The sequence below is a fragment of the Gracilinanus agilis genome, chromosome 6, assembly GCF_016433145.1.
Source record: "Gracilinanus agilis isolate LMUSP501 chromosome 6, AgileGrace, whole genome shotgun sequence".
Classification (NCBI taxonomy): Eukaryota; Metazoa; Chordata; class Mammalia; order Didelphimorphia; family Didelphidae; genus Gracilinanus; species Gracilinanus agilis.
In genome coordinates this window covers 83,843,843-83,858,373 of record NC_058135.1, presented here as the reverse complement: position 1 = coordinate 83,858,373, position 14,531 = coordinate 83,843,843, and the positions used below count along the sequence as shown (strand labels likewise).

At 35.5% G+C, this 14,531-nt stretch overlaps 1 pseudogene; it reads right to left on the bottom strand.

Moving 5' to 3' along the window:
• Positions 1-789: 789 nt before the first annotated feature.
• On the bottom strand, positions 790-7,842 carry LOC123252285 (annotated as a pseudogene).
• Positions 7,843-14,531: the final 6,689 nt, after the last annotated feature.

Genomic DNA, 14,531 nt, shown 5'->3' with positions numbered 1-14,531 from the left:
ACCAAAAAAAATCCATAATCAATTAAAAATTAAATTAAGCTAGAGGAAGATGATAAATTCTTAAGACAAGAAAAGATAATCAAACTAAATATAAAAATGGAAGGTAGGAAACATTTCCAAAACAATTGACCTGTAAAACATTGGGAAAATACAATGAAAGATTTCATGGACTACCTGAAAAATACGCTCAGAAAAATGTTTAAATATTATCCTTCAAACAAGAAAAAAATGGTCATTGAAAGAAATGGAAGACTTTGAAATATTCTTTGGGGAAGGGATCTTTCAAAATGTACCCTTTTATTTTACAAACACAACAGTAGATTAGGAGAGCAATAAGGGCTTATGAATCCCCAAATCCACTTTCTCAGAAACATGTTTGATGCAGGAGGCTTGTGGGGCTCATGAATGTTCTTTCTACCCATAATCTCAAGCTCTGAGCCAATAAGCCAGAGGCAGTATAAATAGGAAAAGGGAAAAATGGTATGAAAGGAAGGACTGCAGTAATTGATGTATGAGAATTCTGACTTACCAACCCTGGACTGGTGGGCTCTGGGGACCTGATTGCCCATAGATAAAGATGCAAGAGAAAAAAAATGTTCAGAGACCCCAGGCAGAGCCATTAACAAAGGTCTTGAGGTGAACTTTTGTTTCCTAATATTTCAGACCAAGCTGTGAGACCTAGAAAGAAGGTGAGGAAGGACAGTATTGTGGTAAGAAGGGAAAGAGGCAGGGGGCTTCTCCTGGCAAGTCCCAGGGGGTAAAGGTCTGGGAGAGGATGGATTATATGGGTCAGATACAGAAGCTCTCTTCCTTGGCATCAAGATGATGCAGTCACAAATAGATATCTGTGCCATTCCTTTGCAAAGACTGGAGTCAAAGTAAGCAATCTAGGTATTCTGCATAAGCCAAGGATATAGGTAGCCCCAAACCAAATCTTTGCATAGGTTCTGACTGGCCATTACTGTTTGTATCCAGTTGACCAAAATTCAGGGGGTCCTGGGTGCTGGCCTTGGCCATGGTGAAGTGGCATTCCATTTTTTGTACAAGTGGTGGGAGATGATGCTCTCACCCCAATCTGGAATTCTGATTATGAGGCTGATGTCATTGTTGTCAAAACTGATGACAGTATCCAGGACATTGTGCAGAGAATCTAGATGCCCTTTCATTATGACTTTCATGGCATTTTTCATCAGCTTTCAAAGCATTGGGATGAAGAGGAATCAGGCATCACTTGACCATTGATTTGAACTCAAGAGGCATTCCCATGTTTGTGTTCACACAACCTCCTGGAAAGTCCATCTACTTTTCAATGATCTTCTTTGGGGATAATTGAATAGGGATGATCTCTACAAAGTCAGACTTGTCTTCATGCAAGGCCATTTAATGAGTTGCCAACATTAATTCACAGCCATGAAGTCAGTGTCTTGTCCAAGAAATATCAGACCAAATTCTTATCTTGGACCTGCTTTTAGAATTCCTGAAGCCCTTCCTCCAGAAGAATTATCACATCTTTGTGATCATCCAGGAGTTGAGAGACTAACTGATAATACTGGGCCACATATAACTTATCCTTTATTGTGTCATATTCACTCAGTTTCTAGAAGGCTTGGATATAAATTTCATGCTGCAAGGAAGAGAAATGGTAAAAAGCAAAGAAGGGAGGATTAGAGAGGGAACTAATGACTCCTTGACTTTCAAATGTTCTTGGAGAAAAGATAAATACTGAATGGAAAAATTTGAAATACAAGAATAAGAAGAAACATAAGAAGATAACATGAAAGACTAATTATGAAGAACTTAATAAATGAAAATGTTTAATTCTAATATAGGTATGTTTAAAATTTAAGATTATCATTAATTGGTTGGTTTGAAGGAGCATTTATATTTAAAAATAGAAGATTTGAAGTTAAATTGAATATAAAAGAATGCATTAAAAATAAAATAAAATTGGATGCAAAGGCATAAATTAAAATAATCATCCCATATAAAAGAGGTGAGAATAAAAGAAATGATAAATAAAAAGGAGGGAATGAAGGGTGGTAATGCTAGTACATTGTTTTCATTATATCAGGGTAAAAGATGAGATAAAGAATGCATATAGAAAGGTAAATTTTTTCTTAACTTATAAGGAGAAAAAAGGGAGAGAGATGAAGATTAAAAGAGGGAATCTTGGAGGGACATTTAGGTTTAGAAAAAAGAGAGCAAGAGGACAAAATTGGAGGGAATTACAGAGGTCATTTATATTAACAAATAAAAGGGTAAGAGAAGGATAAGAGATAGCTTAGGGACTACTAAGGTAAGTGGAAGAGAAAAGAAAAGGAACCTTAAAAGGATGGAAGAGGAAAATATAGAAGGGATCAAAGAAGCAGTGGGAATTAGGAAAGTAGTGGTTACAGAAAAAATTAGATTTCTGAGAAGGAATAAAATAAAAAGAGTGACAAAGAAAAATAATGAAGAAAAACAGAATGGAGTGAAATCCAAAACTTATAATTATAATTTTGAATGTGAATGGGATAAATTCACCCATAAAATGGAAACTGATAGCAGAATGAATTAAAAATAGAAACTGATCAAAGAATGGATTAAAAACCTAAAACCAACATATGATGCTTACAAGAGACGCATTTAAAAATGAATGACATATACTGAATAAAAAATATTGAGGAATAGAATATATTATGCATCAACTGATAAAAAATAGCAAGGGTATTAATAATGATTTTAGACAAGATTAAAGCAGAAATAGATCTAATTAAAAAAGAAATAGGTACAATACATTATGTTTAAAAGTACAACAGAAAATGAGGTGTTAGAAGTACTAAACAATTATGAACCAAATACTATAGTATCCATATAATTGAAGAAAAAACTAAAGCAATTACAGTTAGAAATAAAATTTTAAAATTAAAAAAATCTATAATAGTGGGGCATTTAAAACTTCCCCTCCCTGAAATAGATAAATCTAACAAAAATAAATAAAATCCTAAATCAAAAAGATATAATAGCTATATTGAAAGAACTACATATGATAAATATGTGGAGGTAGAAAGAAATATACTTTTTTCTCAGCAGCAAATGGTACTTTTACAAAAATTATAGTATACTAAGGCAAGAATTTTATAGTTCAAAGTAGAAAACCAGAAATATTAAATGCACCCTTTTCAGATCATTAAACAAAAAAATATTTAAAAAGGGATTCTGGAATTCAGAATAAAATTAATTAAACGTGTGTGAAATAAATTATTTAGGGGACAGATCACTTTAATAATAATAATAATTGTTATTAGCATTGTTATTGTTATTTTAAAAATTAACATGCCCCAAGAGGTTGTGGTTTATCTAAGCTAAGACAGGTAATACGTGAAATAGCCAGGATTTGAACCCTGATCTCTTTTATTATATTTATTATAATATATACAGTATATATATATATATTTATTAAAAATCGAATAATCTTTTTACTTTTATATGTTGCTTCTGAAAAAGTAGAATTTTCCTTATTCTATCTAGAAAGGCTAGTTACTTTCTAGGTATACCAAGTTTAGTATAATTGTATGATATCTCAGAAAAATATATGAGACATTTATTAGAAACAAAATATCTCATATTTTAAAGGAAATGATCCAGAGTAAGTAAATTACCTTTTAAAATATGTTACCATAGATTTATTTCAAATAGAACAGTAGTATTTTATGTTATGTTATCTGAATTATTAAGATGATCTGGATTTCTATCCAGATAATTATATCATGGATATAAATTAGTGATATTATAAAGATAAATTCATTAAACAGGATTCAGCATTCATTGTTAGAAGGAATTAGTAAGTCATCTAATCAAAGCATCTCATACTAGAGATAAAAAAAAATTCAAAATTAAGTTCCCTGTCAAAGGTCACAAAGACAATAAGTAGCAAGGGCAGAATTTCAACTAATCTGTTTCCAAATCCTGTGGCTGCTCCTTTTACTCATCACACTGGAATTTACTCAACAAATGAATATTACTTTTGTCCATATCTTAGTATTCCAAACTTGTCAGGTCTCAAATGAATGGTTGTTTGTATTTTTCTTTTTCTTATAAAAATTTTACAGTTATTTTCCCTTAGCATATTATTATGCTGCTTTCCTCCTCTAATAACAACATTAACCACTTCTAATTCAGCTGTGTGTTGATTAGAGGGTAGACCCATAAGTAAGAGTTTCAGAAACAAACCATTGTATTGTGCCTATATCCATAGCACCATGCACATAGTAGGTGCTCTATCAGTGAATGAAAGCAATGCCAAAGTAGAGAAAGGTAGACTCGGTGAGGGCGGGGAAAATATGTTACTGAAATTGCTCTTTTAACTTCATGGGAAAGAGTTGTAAGATTACTTTGGGATACTGGTGACGGCCCAAACCCTCACTAGCATTGTTCTCTTCTAAACCACATTTATTTTTATTATTCATAGTTGTCTTACTATTATTTAGCACTGGCATCCCAGTTTTGTTTTTCTAAATGGATTTAGTATCCTTCTATGTATTTTATAAATCAATAGGAGTACTTTGCAGGGAAAACGTTTTACACACTTGCCACTTTGAAAAGATGACACATTATTCCTTAAGCAGCCCATTTACCTTTCTCCACTTGGTTAAAAACTAAATGCCACTTTAATGAACAAAACCGTCAGGCTAAAATATGCCTGTTTTGACATTTATGCTTTCCAAGTCCAGTAAATCAAAGTTTTCTTATGTGAAATATCAAAATAATAATAAATCCTTCTGTGTACTAAAATCCTCAGTGTGAACACTCTTCACCCATTTCAGGCAAGCAGCCAGTGAGGAGAGCAGAAGAGAAATGCAAGCCTTGAAATTCCATTAAGCCCTTATAGAAACCACTGAATTACAATTCAATATTTTACAGTTCTTGGAACCCAAGTTTTTCAGGTGTGGGATTTTCTTCCCCCTTGTGGATATATCTTTGCAATTCAGAAGAGTCTCAGGAATCCACAAAGGGGAATCACAGAATGAGTTATACTGGCTAACATGGGAAAGTCAGGCCTTCATATTGAAAGGCTACATCTAAAATACTAGTACCAAGGAAAAAATAAAGGGTGAAAAAAACACAACCCAGAACTGTTATTGAAATGCAGAATATGAGATAATTTTAAAAGCACATTAGAAAGGAATCATTTTTACTGTACATGCTACGTTAGTTAGTATGCTAAGATTAAATTCTGTACTGGCATTTTTAAAGTGTAAAATAGGAATAAATAACAAGAATATTTGAGCATAAATCTATGATCCACATATCAAAGTGTACACATATAGAAAGAGCTGAGTTGCTGTAACTGGTAGAAGAAAGAAAGAACTCCCAATGGAATAATGGTGGAAATTTGGACTGAGAAAGAAGAGTAGGTGGTTTGTCCCTTATTTTGCAGGTGAGAATGACAACAGAAAGAAGGGACTGTATTTGAGACTCAAATTTATCCTTTCCGGAGAAATTGTTGGATTAAATTGATCTGTTATAAAGTTGGAGGCATCATGAGACAAATTAGAAAGCTGGAGAAAAAGAATGTCCTGCCTCCCAGCTCCCAGCTTTCTTGCCTTCTTTTATTGACTGAGAAGTTTGGGTAAAGATTTAACCTGTTGGGGAGGAAACCTTGCTGAAGGAATTCTCACAAACCAGATAGTAACTGAGGAAAGTGAAGGAAGGATGTTTTAAGACAGCAGGGTGATATAACAGAAACAGTACTAACTTTGAAGTTGGAAGACTAGGGTTCAAATCTCACCTGAGTTGTATTCTTTGTCACCCTGGACAAGACACTTGATTTCTTGAGGCCTGTTTTCTAAAATCTGTGAAATAAGGTGATTGGAATGGATGGCCCTTACATCTTTTCCAGATATTGATCTATGATACTTACACTGACTTGGGGACTAGTGATAACTCTTTAAAGTGTGATATTTTTTTTTATTTTCTTTCTCAATTAACCATAACATTGAAGACTGTTTTATATATATGCTCCCAGGTTTTCTAGGTAGATTTTTATGAACCATGAGAATAAGAATAAGTGAGAAAATCCCTGCCTTCATATACTCACAACCTTTCATTTTATATAAGCTCATGACAAAAATATTGCACATGCATTTTTAAACAATTTCATAACTGATTATCACTTTGTTCTGTTTTATACATTTTTCTTGTCAACTTAGTTCATCTTATTTCAATAATTTTTGCTACAAAATTTTCAAAATTTTATTTTATATTATAAAGCATGTGGCCTAAGCAATATAGTAACTTAACAATATAAATGGTATCTTCTTTAAATCCCGTGTATACTTATCACATCTTTAAAAACCCTCTCCATTCACTTCCGAAAGCATGAAAATCAAAAGCAGTTCAACTCAGTTAAAGCGGGCTACACTTTAAATATATATACATATGATTTATTTACATCTATTTGTATATTCTATGATCTAATACTAATGACGTAAGCAAAAAGGGGAGTTAAATATTAATCATCTAAAAGGTATACTTTCTTTTCTTTCTTCCTGTGGTTGTTAAAATCCCTTCTTTGACAAATACCAGTATAAACTAGAACCAGAAGTGATCTGCTGTGAATAAATTCACTAAACCAAGAGGAGAATTCAAATCAGGTATTTACTATCTGTGTAAGCCTGGACAAGTCACTGATGTTCTAGGAAATCAATTTCTTTATCTGTAAAATAGAGATGTCATGAATGTATTCATTAATTCTAACCTGCTGTATGTAGTTTGAGCATAAACAGTGTTGTGTATAACTGTTAACTTAGCCGATCAGACTGGTCACCTCAGTAAGGCCAACAATCTCAGTCAGAAGTGTGTGGGAAGGGGGAGGTACCCATTATTGATGTCCAAGAAAGGAAGGGAATCTGGGTAGTTTGGGTAACATCCAACTGGTCATGCTAGGAAAATGAATTGTCATTCAGGTGTAGCTAATCTTGTCCTCTTCTGGCAATCAAGGAATAGGATTCATCTAGCTCTTGTAATCTTTTCTAGAGGACCAGGAACAGCAGGTTTACTGGCTTTTTGAGGGATATTAAACCTCCCCTGATTTCACACGGTCAGGGAAGGACAAACTCCACATCTTTTGGGAGGTGGTGCCAGGTTAAGCTGGTTGAGGCTTACAGAAAACAAACAGATGCTCCAAAGGCTAACGGCATGAGTGATAACAACAATCCCTTTCCACCATGCCTTTATATCCACTTGAGCGGGAAACTGCATTTCTGAAGGAGGTAAGTTCAGGCAGATGCTCACTCAATTATAAAAATCAATACAGTATAAAATCAATGACACTGTAAAATCAGGAATAATATTAATTTTATCTTTTCACAGAGATAGCACAGAAGATCTTAGCCTCAACTGAATACTTCATGTACACGTAGTGTGAAGCAAGTACTTTGTAACGCTTAAAACATTATAGAAACTAATGTATTATCATTTATCTAATTTAAGAGAAAACATTAGGAGTTAATGATACTGACAGAGCATGGGACCTTGCAGAGTCGTTGTTTTAATTTATTATTTTTAATATTCATTTTTCAAAAAACACACCCCTGTGACTGAAAGTTCCGATATTCTTCTTTCAACCTGTAAAAGGGATCCTAAACAGGCGGGGTGGGGAAAAAAAAAAAAAAAGGCAGCGCAACAGATTCTTGTACTTACTACTAGCTAAGGAATCCCTGAAACCTCTCTCGGACCAGTTATCACCCCTTTTACAGTCTGCTGGCTGAGGACTCACAAAGCTGCCGCTACTGCTGCAGTGACTTTCCCAGAAGCAGGCTGATATGGTGGTGGCGGTCTAGCTGTTGCTGAAACCAGCATTTCACTTCAGGCCAACCACCACCCCAGTGGGACAGACCTTTTTCTACTAGGAAAAAAAAATGCCATCTCTGACCTTTATGGGTTTGCCACTCCAGAATTTGAGTTGAGGAGTAGAGGAGGATATTGGAAGATTTCAGCTGATTGCTGCCCGTGGGCCACCATCTTGACTCCTCCTCCTGTTCCCAGAGGTCAGCCTTTTGAAATTACAATTTATTTCCCAATCACCTTCTTCCTTTTTATTGGAGTCCAGGATGCCACCAAAGAAGAAACAACTATTTGCCCGAAGCTGTGGAGTCCATCCTTCTCACACCTACCAGGAATGACTACAGCTGACTTAAGAAGTCTTGCATCTTACCCATGATCCTCACTGTTTGCAAAGGATGTAGTGATTAGCATTGAAGTCAGAGGGCTTGAGTAAACATAGAGAACAGATATCTGTACAAAGATGAGAGGGGTATCTGCAGGATAAATGAGAGCCACTTTGTCATATGGGAGGAAACAGGAGATTAGGAAAATGTGGTTTGTGAAGAAGAAACAAGTAAATAAGGGAATTGGATTAAGTGAGAAATAGAGCTAATTGGGATGGTGGGTTGAATAAGTCAGGTGAACTGATTAAATGTGAATTAATACTGGAATCTACAATTTCATGGGCTGTGAAATGAGTCATAAGGGGAAGGTTATAAGATATGCTCTTTCTCTTAATGCCCATTCCCCATCCCCAGCAATACCGGTATTTGGAGGCTATTCGGAGAAAATCTATATCTCACAAATGATAAGTTTTTGAATAGCTTCTATATCCACAAAAGAAAAGGAAACAGGGATCGAGGATCTGTGGTCAAGAGAATCTATAGCTAAAGATATGAGAGATGCATAACTCAGCTTAAAAAAGTTCCTAAATTTTTATTATTTTCCTCTTCTATTTTTTAGCCAGGATACATGCTTCTACTTTGGGAACCCCACTCATTTAATCAACAAATATTTTTTCAGTGCCATTATGTATAGGGTACTGCATGTAAAAGTAGGGCACCAGGGATGTTGTTATTATTATTAAAATGTACCCTAAATGTTTGTGAGTACACACACTGGGTTGATGGAGAGACAGGACCAAACAGGATAGGGAGACCAGGGTTCACTGTTTTAACTGGCACAGGAATGGCTGTTGACCCAACAGTCGCCCAACTCACCCTAGACCAGGGTCTATGGAACCAGCAGGCAAGGTAAAAGTTTGTACAGTTTTAATTGGGAAATAATAATGAAGGATGGGAATAAGGGAATTCTACACTTGAAAACCTAAGGGCAAAACACACGGGGCAGGGAAGTACTTAACTACTCTAGCCTAATTGACCTAGGCCAGGCAGGGCCCAAAGGAGCAGTTCTGGAGTCACAGGGAAGGCTTCTTCAAACCTGGTTCCAGCCAGGTTTGGTCAGCACAGCAAAAGGGTAATTCGGGTCTCACGGTAATCCAAGGATGATCACAGGATGCCAAGAGCCAAGGTGGTCCAAGGTACCCAGGTAGGGAGAGTGAGCTTGAGATGCTGTCCACCAAATCCCAAACCACTTCCCCACTTGGTGCAGCCCTGCAGGTCTTGTCCACTTGCTGAAAGCCTCCACCTCTCAGAATCCCAGGGAATCTGGATGTAGTTTTTCCCTAACTCTGAGATCTCCCAGGGTTGCATCAGTTATGTCCAACCACTAATTGCGTCTCTCTTAGAGCACAAGCCCACTTCCTGCTCCTTCATTCCATCTTGGAATCCTCCAGCCCTTCCTGCTAGGTCCAACACTAATACTTAATTAATTGATAAATAAACCCTCACAACATGCATTATATACTTAAAGAATGAAAAAGAAAATGTAAATAGGAGTCAAGGTGTCTTTCTGCATATTATATAAAAGATGACATATATGTGTGTGTATATATATATATATACATGTGCACACACACTTTCTTCTAATATTGCCCTCATTTCTTAATATATCTCTTCCCTCCTTCCGCAGAGAAATTATTTCTTTTAACAAAGAGTAAGGAAGAGAGAAGGCAATTCAACAATGAAACCAATACCATATCTACCATACCATACAATACAATGTTCTTCACCCCTGGTCTCCAATTTTGACAAAAAAGGATGTGGAAGGAGTTATATGTTCTGTTTAATTTTTCTCATCTGTAAAATAGGAATAATTTCACCCACTTCACAGAGTTGTGTAGATCAAATGAGATAATATATGCAAAGTGCTTTGTAAAGCTTAAATAAATTGTTGCTATTATTTTATTTTATTGAATGCTCTTATAAATCCAGAAGTATATTTCTCCTAGTACCTTTCCAGACATTTTTGTTTTCTGCCCTCATGTTAAAGTTATCTGATTAGACAATATACTAATTTCTTTCTGAGTTACATCATAACCAACTTGAGGGCAAGAACTCTATGGGATTTCAACCTTATTTACTTCTGAACTGACTTCCCTTGCCCACATGTTCAAAATAACCCAGGTTGCCTCACTAAATTGCCCAGTGGATATATGCCCAAGGAATGCAAACTAAATTTTAATGACATTATTTGGCAAATATATTAAACAAAAAAAAATCCAATTTTGGACTCTGAAATCAAACATGCTGATACATAATCAGGAATTAACTGTGAGCAGGCAGTTTGTTGTGGAAAAAGCATTAGATTAGCATCAGGGTGCTGGATTCTACTTCCCATTGTGTTTCTAGGTTTCTGTTTTGACTTTGGGCAAGCCACTTTACCATTATGAATCTTGCTAAGTGATTTACATAGGTCATAGAGGAAGAGAGGGAAAACTGGTGCTGAAATGGGAACTTACTGGATATCAGTCTTCCAGAATAAAACCTGCTTTTCATCTCCTCTAGCCCAGAATAAGAAAGAAGTCAACTCTGGATGTACTGTAAAACATTGCATTTAGAGACTGAAGTATGGAATTAATTCTTTTTGCTTTAGAATAACAAAAGATCCACTAAAATGCAGGTATTCCTTTGCTCCATGGAGAGCTTCTTTCTATTTTAGGGGGGAAAATCCTTTTTTTTTTAACAAATGTTGTTGTTTCATTGCATTTTTAATGCTAGGATTTATTTATGATTAAAGAAAATGCTTTTTTTTTCTTTCTCCCTCTTTTCCTTTCCCTCCTTCCCTTCTTCCCTCCTTCCTTCCTTCCTTCTTTCTTTCACCCATCCCTCTCTCCCTTCTTCCCTCCCTTCGTCCCTCTCTCCCTCCTTCCCTTCTTTCCTTCCTTTCTTCTTCTCTCCCTTTCTCCCTGTCTTCCTTACTTCTTCCAGGATGGTAATACAAATGCCTGCTTCTGGGCCCAATCTCTCTCTGAATGATATGCCAACTTTGACATGCTCATGTCCTATTTATGATAATCTACTCCCTCAATACTAGGCAGAAAAAGTAGGCTATCACTCCTGATGGGCTCAACATATTAATTCCTTAGTGCTAACACCTCATCTGCTTTGTCCACTGAAACTCATAACTCCCAAGTTATAGAGATCCACCAATCTCAGCCTTCTCCAAGATTACAGACCCACCTTACAACTTCTTGCAAACAACTTTCAAAGAGGGGAAGACTAAAACATTTTATTCCAACTCTGAATTGTGATGATTATTTGAGTTGCATGAAGTCAAAAAGGGATATAATTTCTTATAAATTAAAACAACAACAATGAATCAAGAATCCATTAACCCACCTAACATCTCTGCATTGTTATTTTGCTGTTTTGTTTTTGGATTTTGTAGGAGAGAAGGTATCAAATTAGAAATTGTTTCACTAGTCCAAAGGAATATATGAAGGAGGCAAAGTAAGTAACCTGTCACCTTAAAAGAAGCTCTATCAAATACCACTAAAAAACATTGTCCCTACTTATAGCTTCTACTAGAAAATTGAGAAGCTAGCAGCAAGTCTATCCCCATTTCCACTTCTATGTATAGTACTGCACACTCTGGGATACTTATCAGATACTTGACTGACTGCTCTTTCTCTGCCTCCAACATTTCAAACTCCATTGACAGAGGAAAAGTGAAGCTAGCCAATTAAGGGAGAAAATATTGTCCTATAATTTCCTTGAATTTGTTGGTGTCTCTGATGAGAATCTTTAGTTAGTAATTCGGTTCTAGAAATTACAGTTGCAACTAGGAGATATTAAGAATTTCCCTCCCCCTCCCTCCCCAATTTATTCTTATCAGAAGAAGAGCAGCCTGGAATTAATCATGTGACAGGATAGAAAGGGACTGATTAAGGGTGATTTGCTTCAAGTAACAGGTTTTCAAAGCAGCTCTGCTGATTTTTCAGGGTAAGAGAGTGAAGACTGTCTGAAATATCTGACTTCCATCCTTTAAGTAGCGAGGCTGCCTCTTTTTTCCTACTATTTTTGTGAAAAATCTATCTTTTCCAACTAGCTGGCTGTATTTAATCATGTCAGTGAATCATATTTCAAGTAATGGGGCATTTCATGTTTTTTCTTTTTTTAACTAAGTATTAGAGCATAATCAGTCAGACTGGAAAAAAAATTAAGTGAGTAAGCCTGGTGTATGGATACTCCACTGAAAGCTGTAGGAGATTGTAAAGCACATTGAGAAGCTCCCAGACCTCTATGGATTTAGGATTTAAGGTTCCTCAGCAGCCTGCAACTGTAAATGTGCATGGTTTTTGATTAAAAGGGGATTTCAAGTGCTTTCTTCTTGGGTAAAGCAAGATAATGGTGCTAAGGTATATGTCAGGGCTGAAAAGTGGATGAAAGAGGAGTATTGTATTTATTCCACACCAGGTTAACATGGCAAACTACAAGGGAAGTTATAACAGCTTGCCTATTAGCCCTCCTAAAAATGAAAATGTTGTCCAGTAATCCTGAGTATAGGATGTCAGATTGACTGACAGGGGGTCTGACTCGAGAACACAGCCGTCCGAAAAAAAAAAAAGTGGAAAATGATGTTAAATTGGGTGAGGGGTTGGGATGGGTTCTGCCTCCCTATATATTTACCTAAATGCATTCTATATTATTTTATTTAGTGAAAAAAGGAAGACAATGCTTTGTACAGACTTTTTGTTTTTTTTCCTGAAACTGTCACTTCCTTAGTATATAGAGATCATTGAAAAGAATTTCCTTTATTGAGACATTCTCTACCAGAAAATATTGGTATCTTCTATGTATCTTATAGTCTTAGAAAGCTGCCTAGGGTATTAAATAAGTGAATTGACTTACCCAGGGACATAGAATCTGTCAGAGGCAGGATTTGAACCTAGATCTTTTTTATTAAGAGGCTAGTACACAAACCATTCTATTTAACTCTCTCTTTTGCATATGTAGTTAAGGACTTAATAATAGTAAAGACTTAATGAATGTTTGTTGAACTGATTCAAAATGAATTAAATTTAATTGACCTTCTTAAGCCATGCTTCCTTAGCCAGAGTTAAAATAATCTATTAAAATAAAACCATAATCATAATGATACTTCTTCAGGAATCCTAGATTTTATTGGGTCTGGGTAGTATTCTGCCAGCATAATTTGGATTCCATTTACAATTTATTAGAAAATTTTCCTGACTACAATGAACAAAAATTTAAAAAAAGTCTTACTTTGTGGCTAATCCATTGATAGCGAGCCTACCTAAAACATGTTTTTTAACTTGGAGTCCAAGAACTTTTTAAAAATATGCTTTATTAACTCTTTTTCAATGTAATTGGTTTCCTCTGTATTTAATTTTATGCATTTGACATTCTGAAGTCCGTGGATTGCACCAGATTGTTAAAAGCATCCATGACACCAGAAATGTTTCAAATCCTTGAACCTCTAAATTAAATCGGGCAGGTTCTGAGGCAAGAGACATATGGTCTTTTTGTAGTTTTATACTAAAAACCTTTATAGCTTCATAACTCTTGCCACAGCTTGTGATCCCTTAGCATAGCCTTTAGGAACCTAGCTGGGATTACCTCAGTGCCATGCTGAGTCATAACAGGAAAGACTTCAGCAGATGCTTAGTTATAATAATAGTTCACATTTACACAACATTTCATGATTACAAGCATTTCATTCATTGGATCCTTTCAGGTCATACTATCAGGACACGACGTCTCATAGATCTTACTAAGCTGAAAGTTTTTCAATCACAAGTCCTACAGTGGACTCTTTGTCTCTGTTGAGGGTAAAAGTAAAAAAAAATCCATTAAAAGGTTCATCCTCAATAGTTTGGTTACTAGATAATGCATTTTTTGGATATTATGACTTATGATATCAAGACCAATGAAGGAAAATAGTAACTCCAATCTTATGATTCTATTGAATCATAGAAGATTCAAATATCTTCTTCACATAACTACCCTGTGATGTTCATAGTGTCAGCATTACTTTCACTTTACAGATGAATAATACTAAAATATAACCTCATAGAATTTTGTGATTGAAAGGGAAAATGAGTCAGTCATACAACAATAATGAGAAATGACAGATGAACAGTCATAGTGCTCCCATGGAACACTTGTGATGTCAGAAGAAATTCCTCCAGCATATCAGGTGATCATTTCTTGGGAATTTATGGGAGTACATAGACAAGTGTTTCATTGGATGCACAGAATGTATAGATTGTGCTCTGCTTCATTTAGAGAATATTCCCTAATCCACATGACCACAGATTCATGAAACTCAAATAAATGATTTGCCTATGGTATACCCTAGTG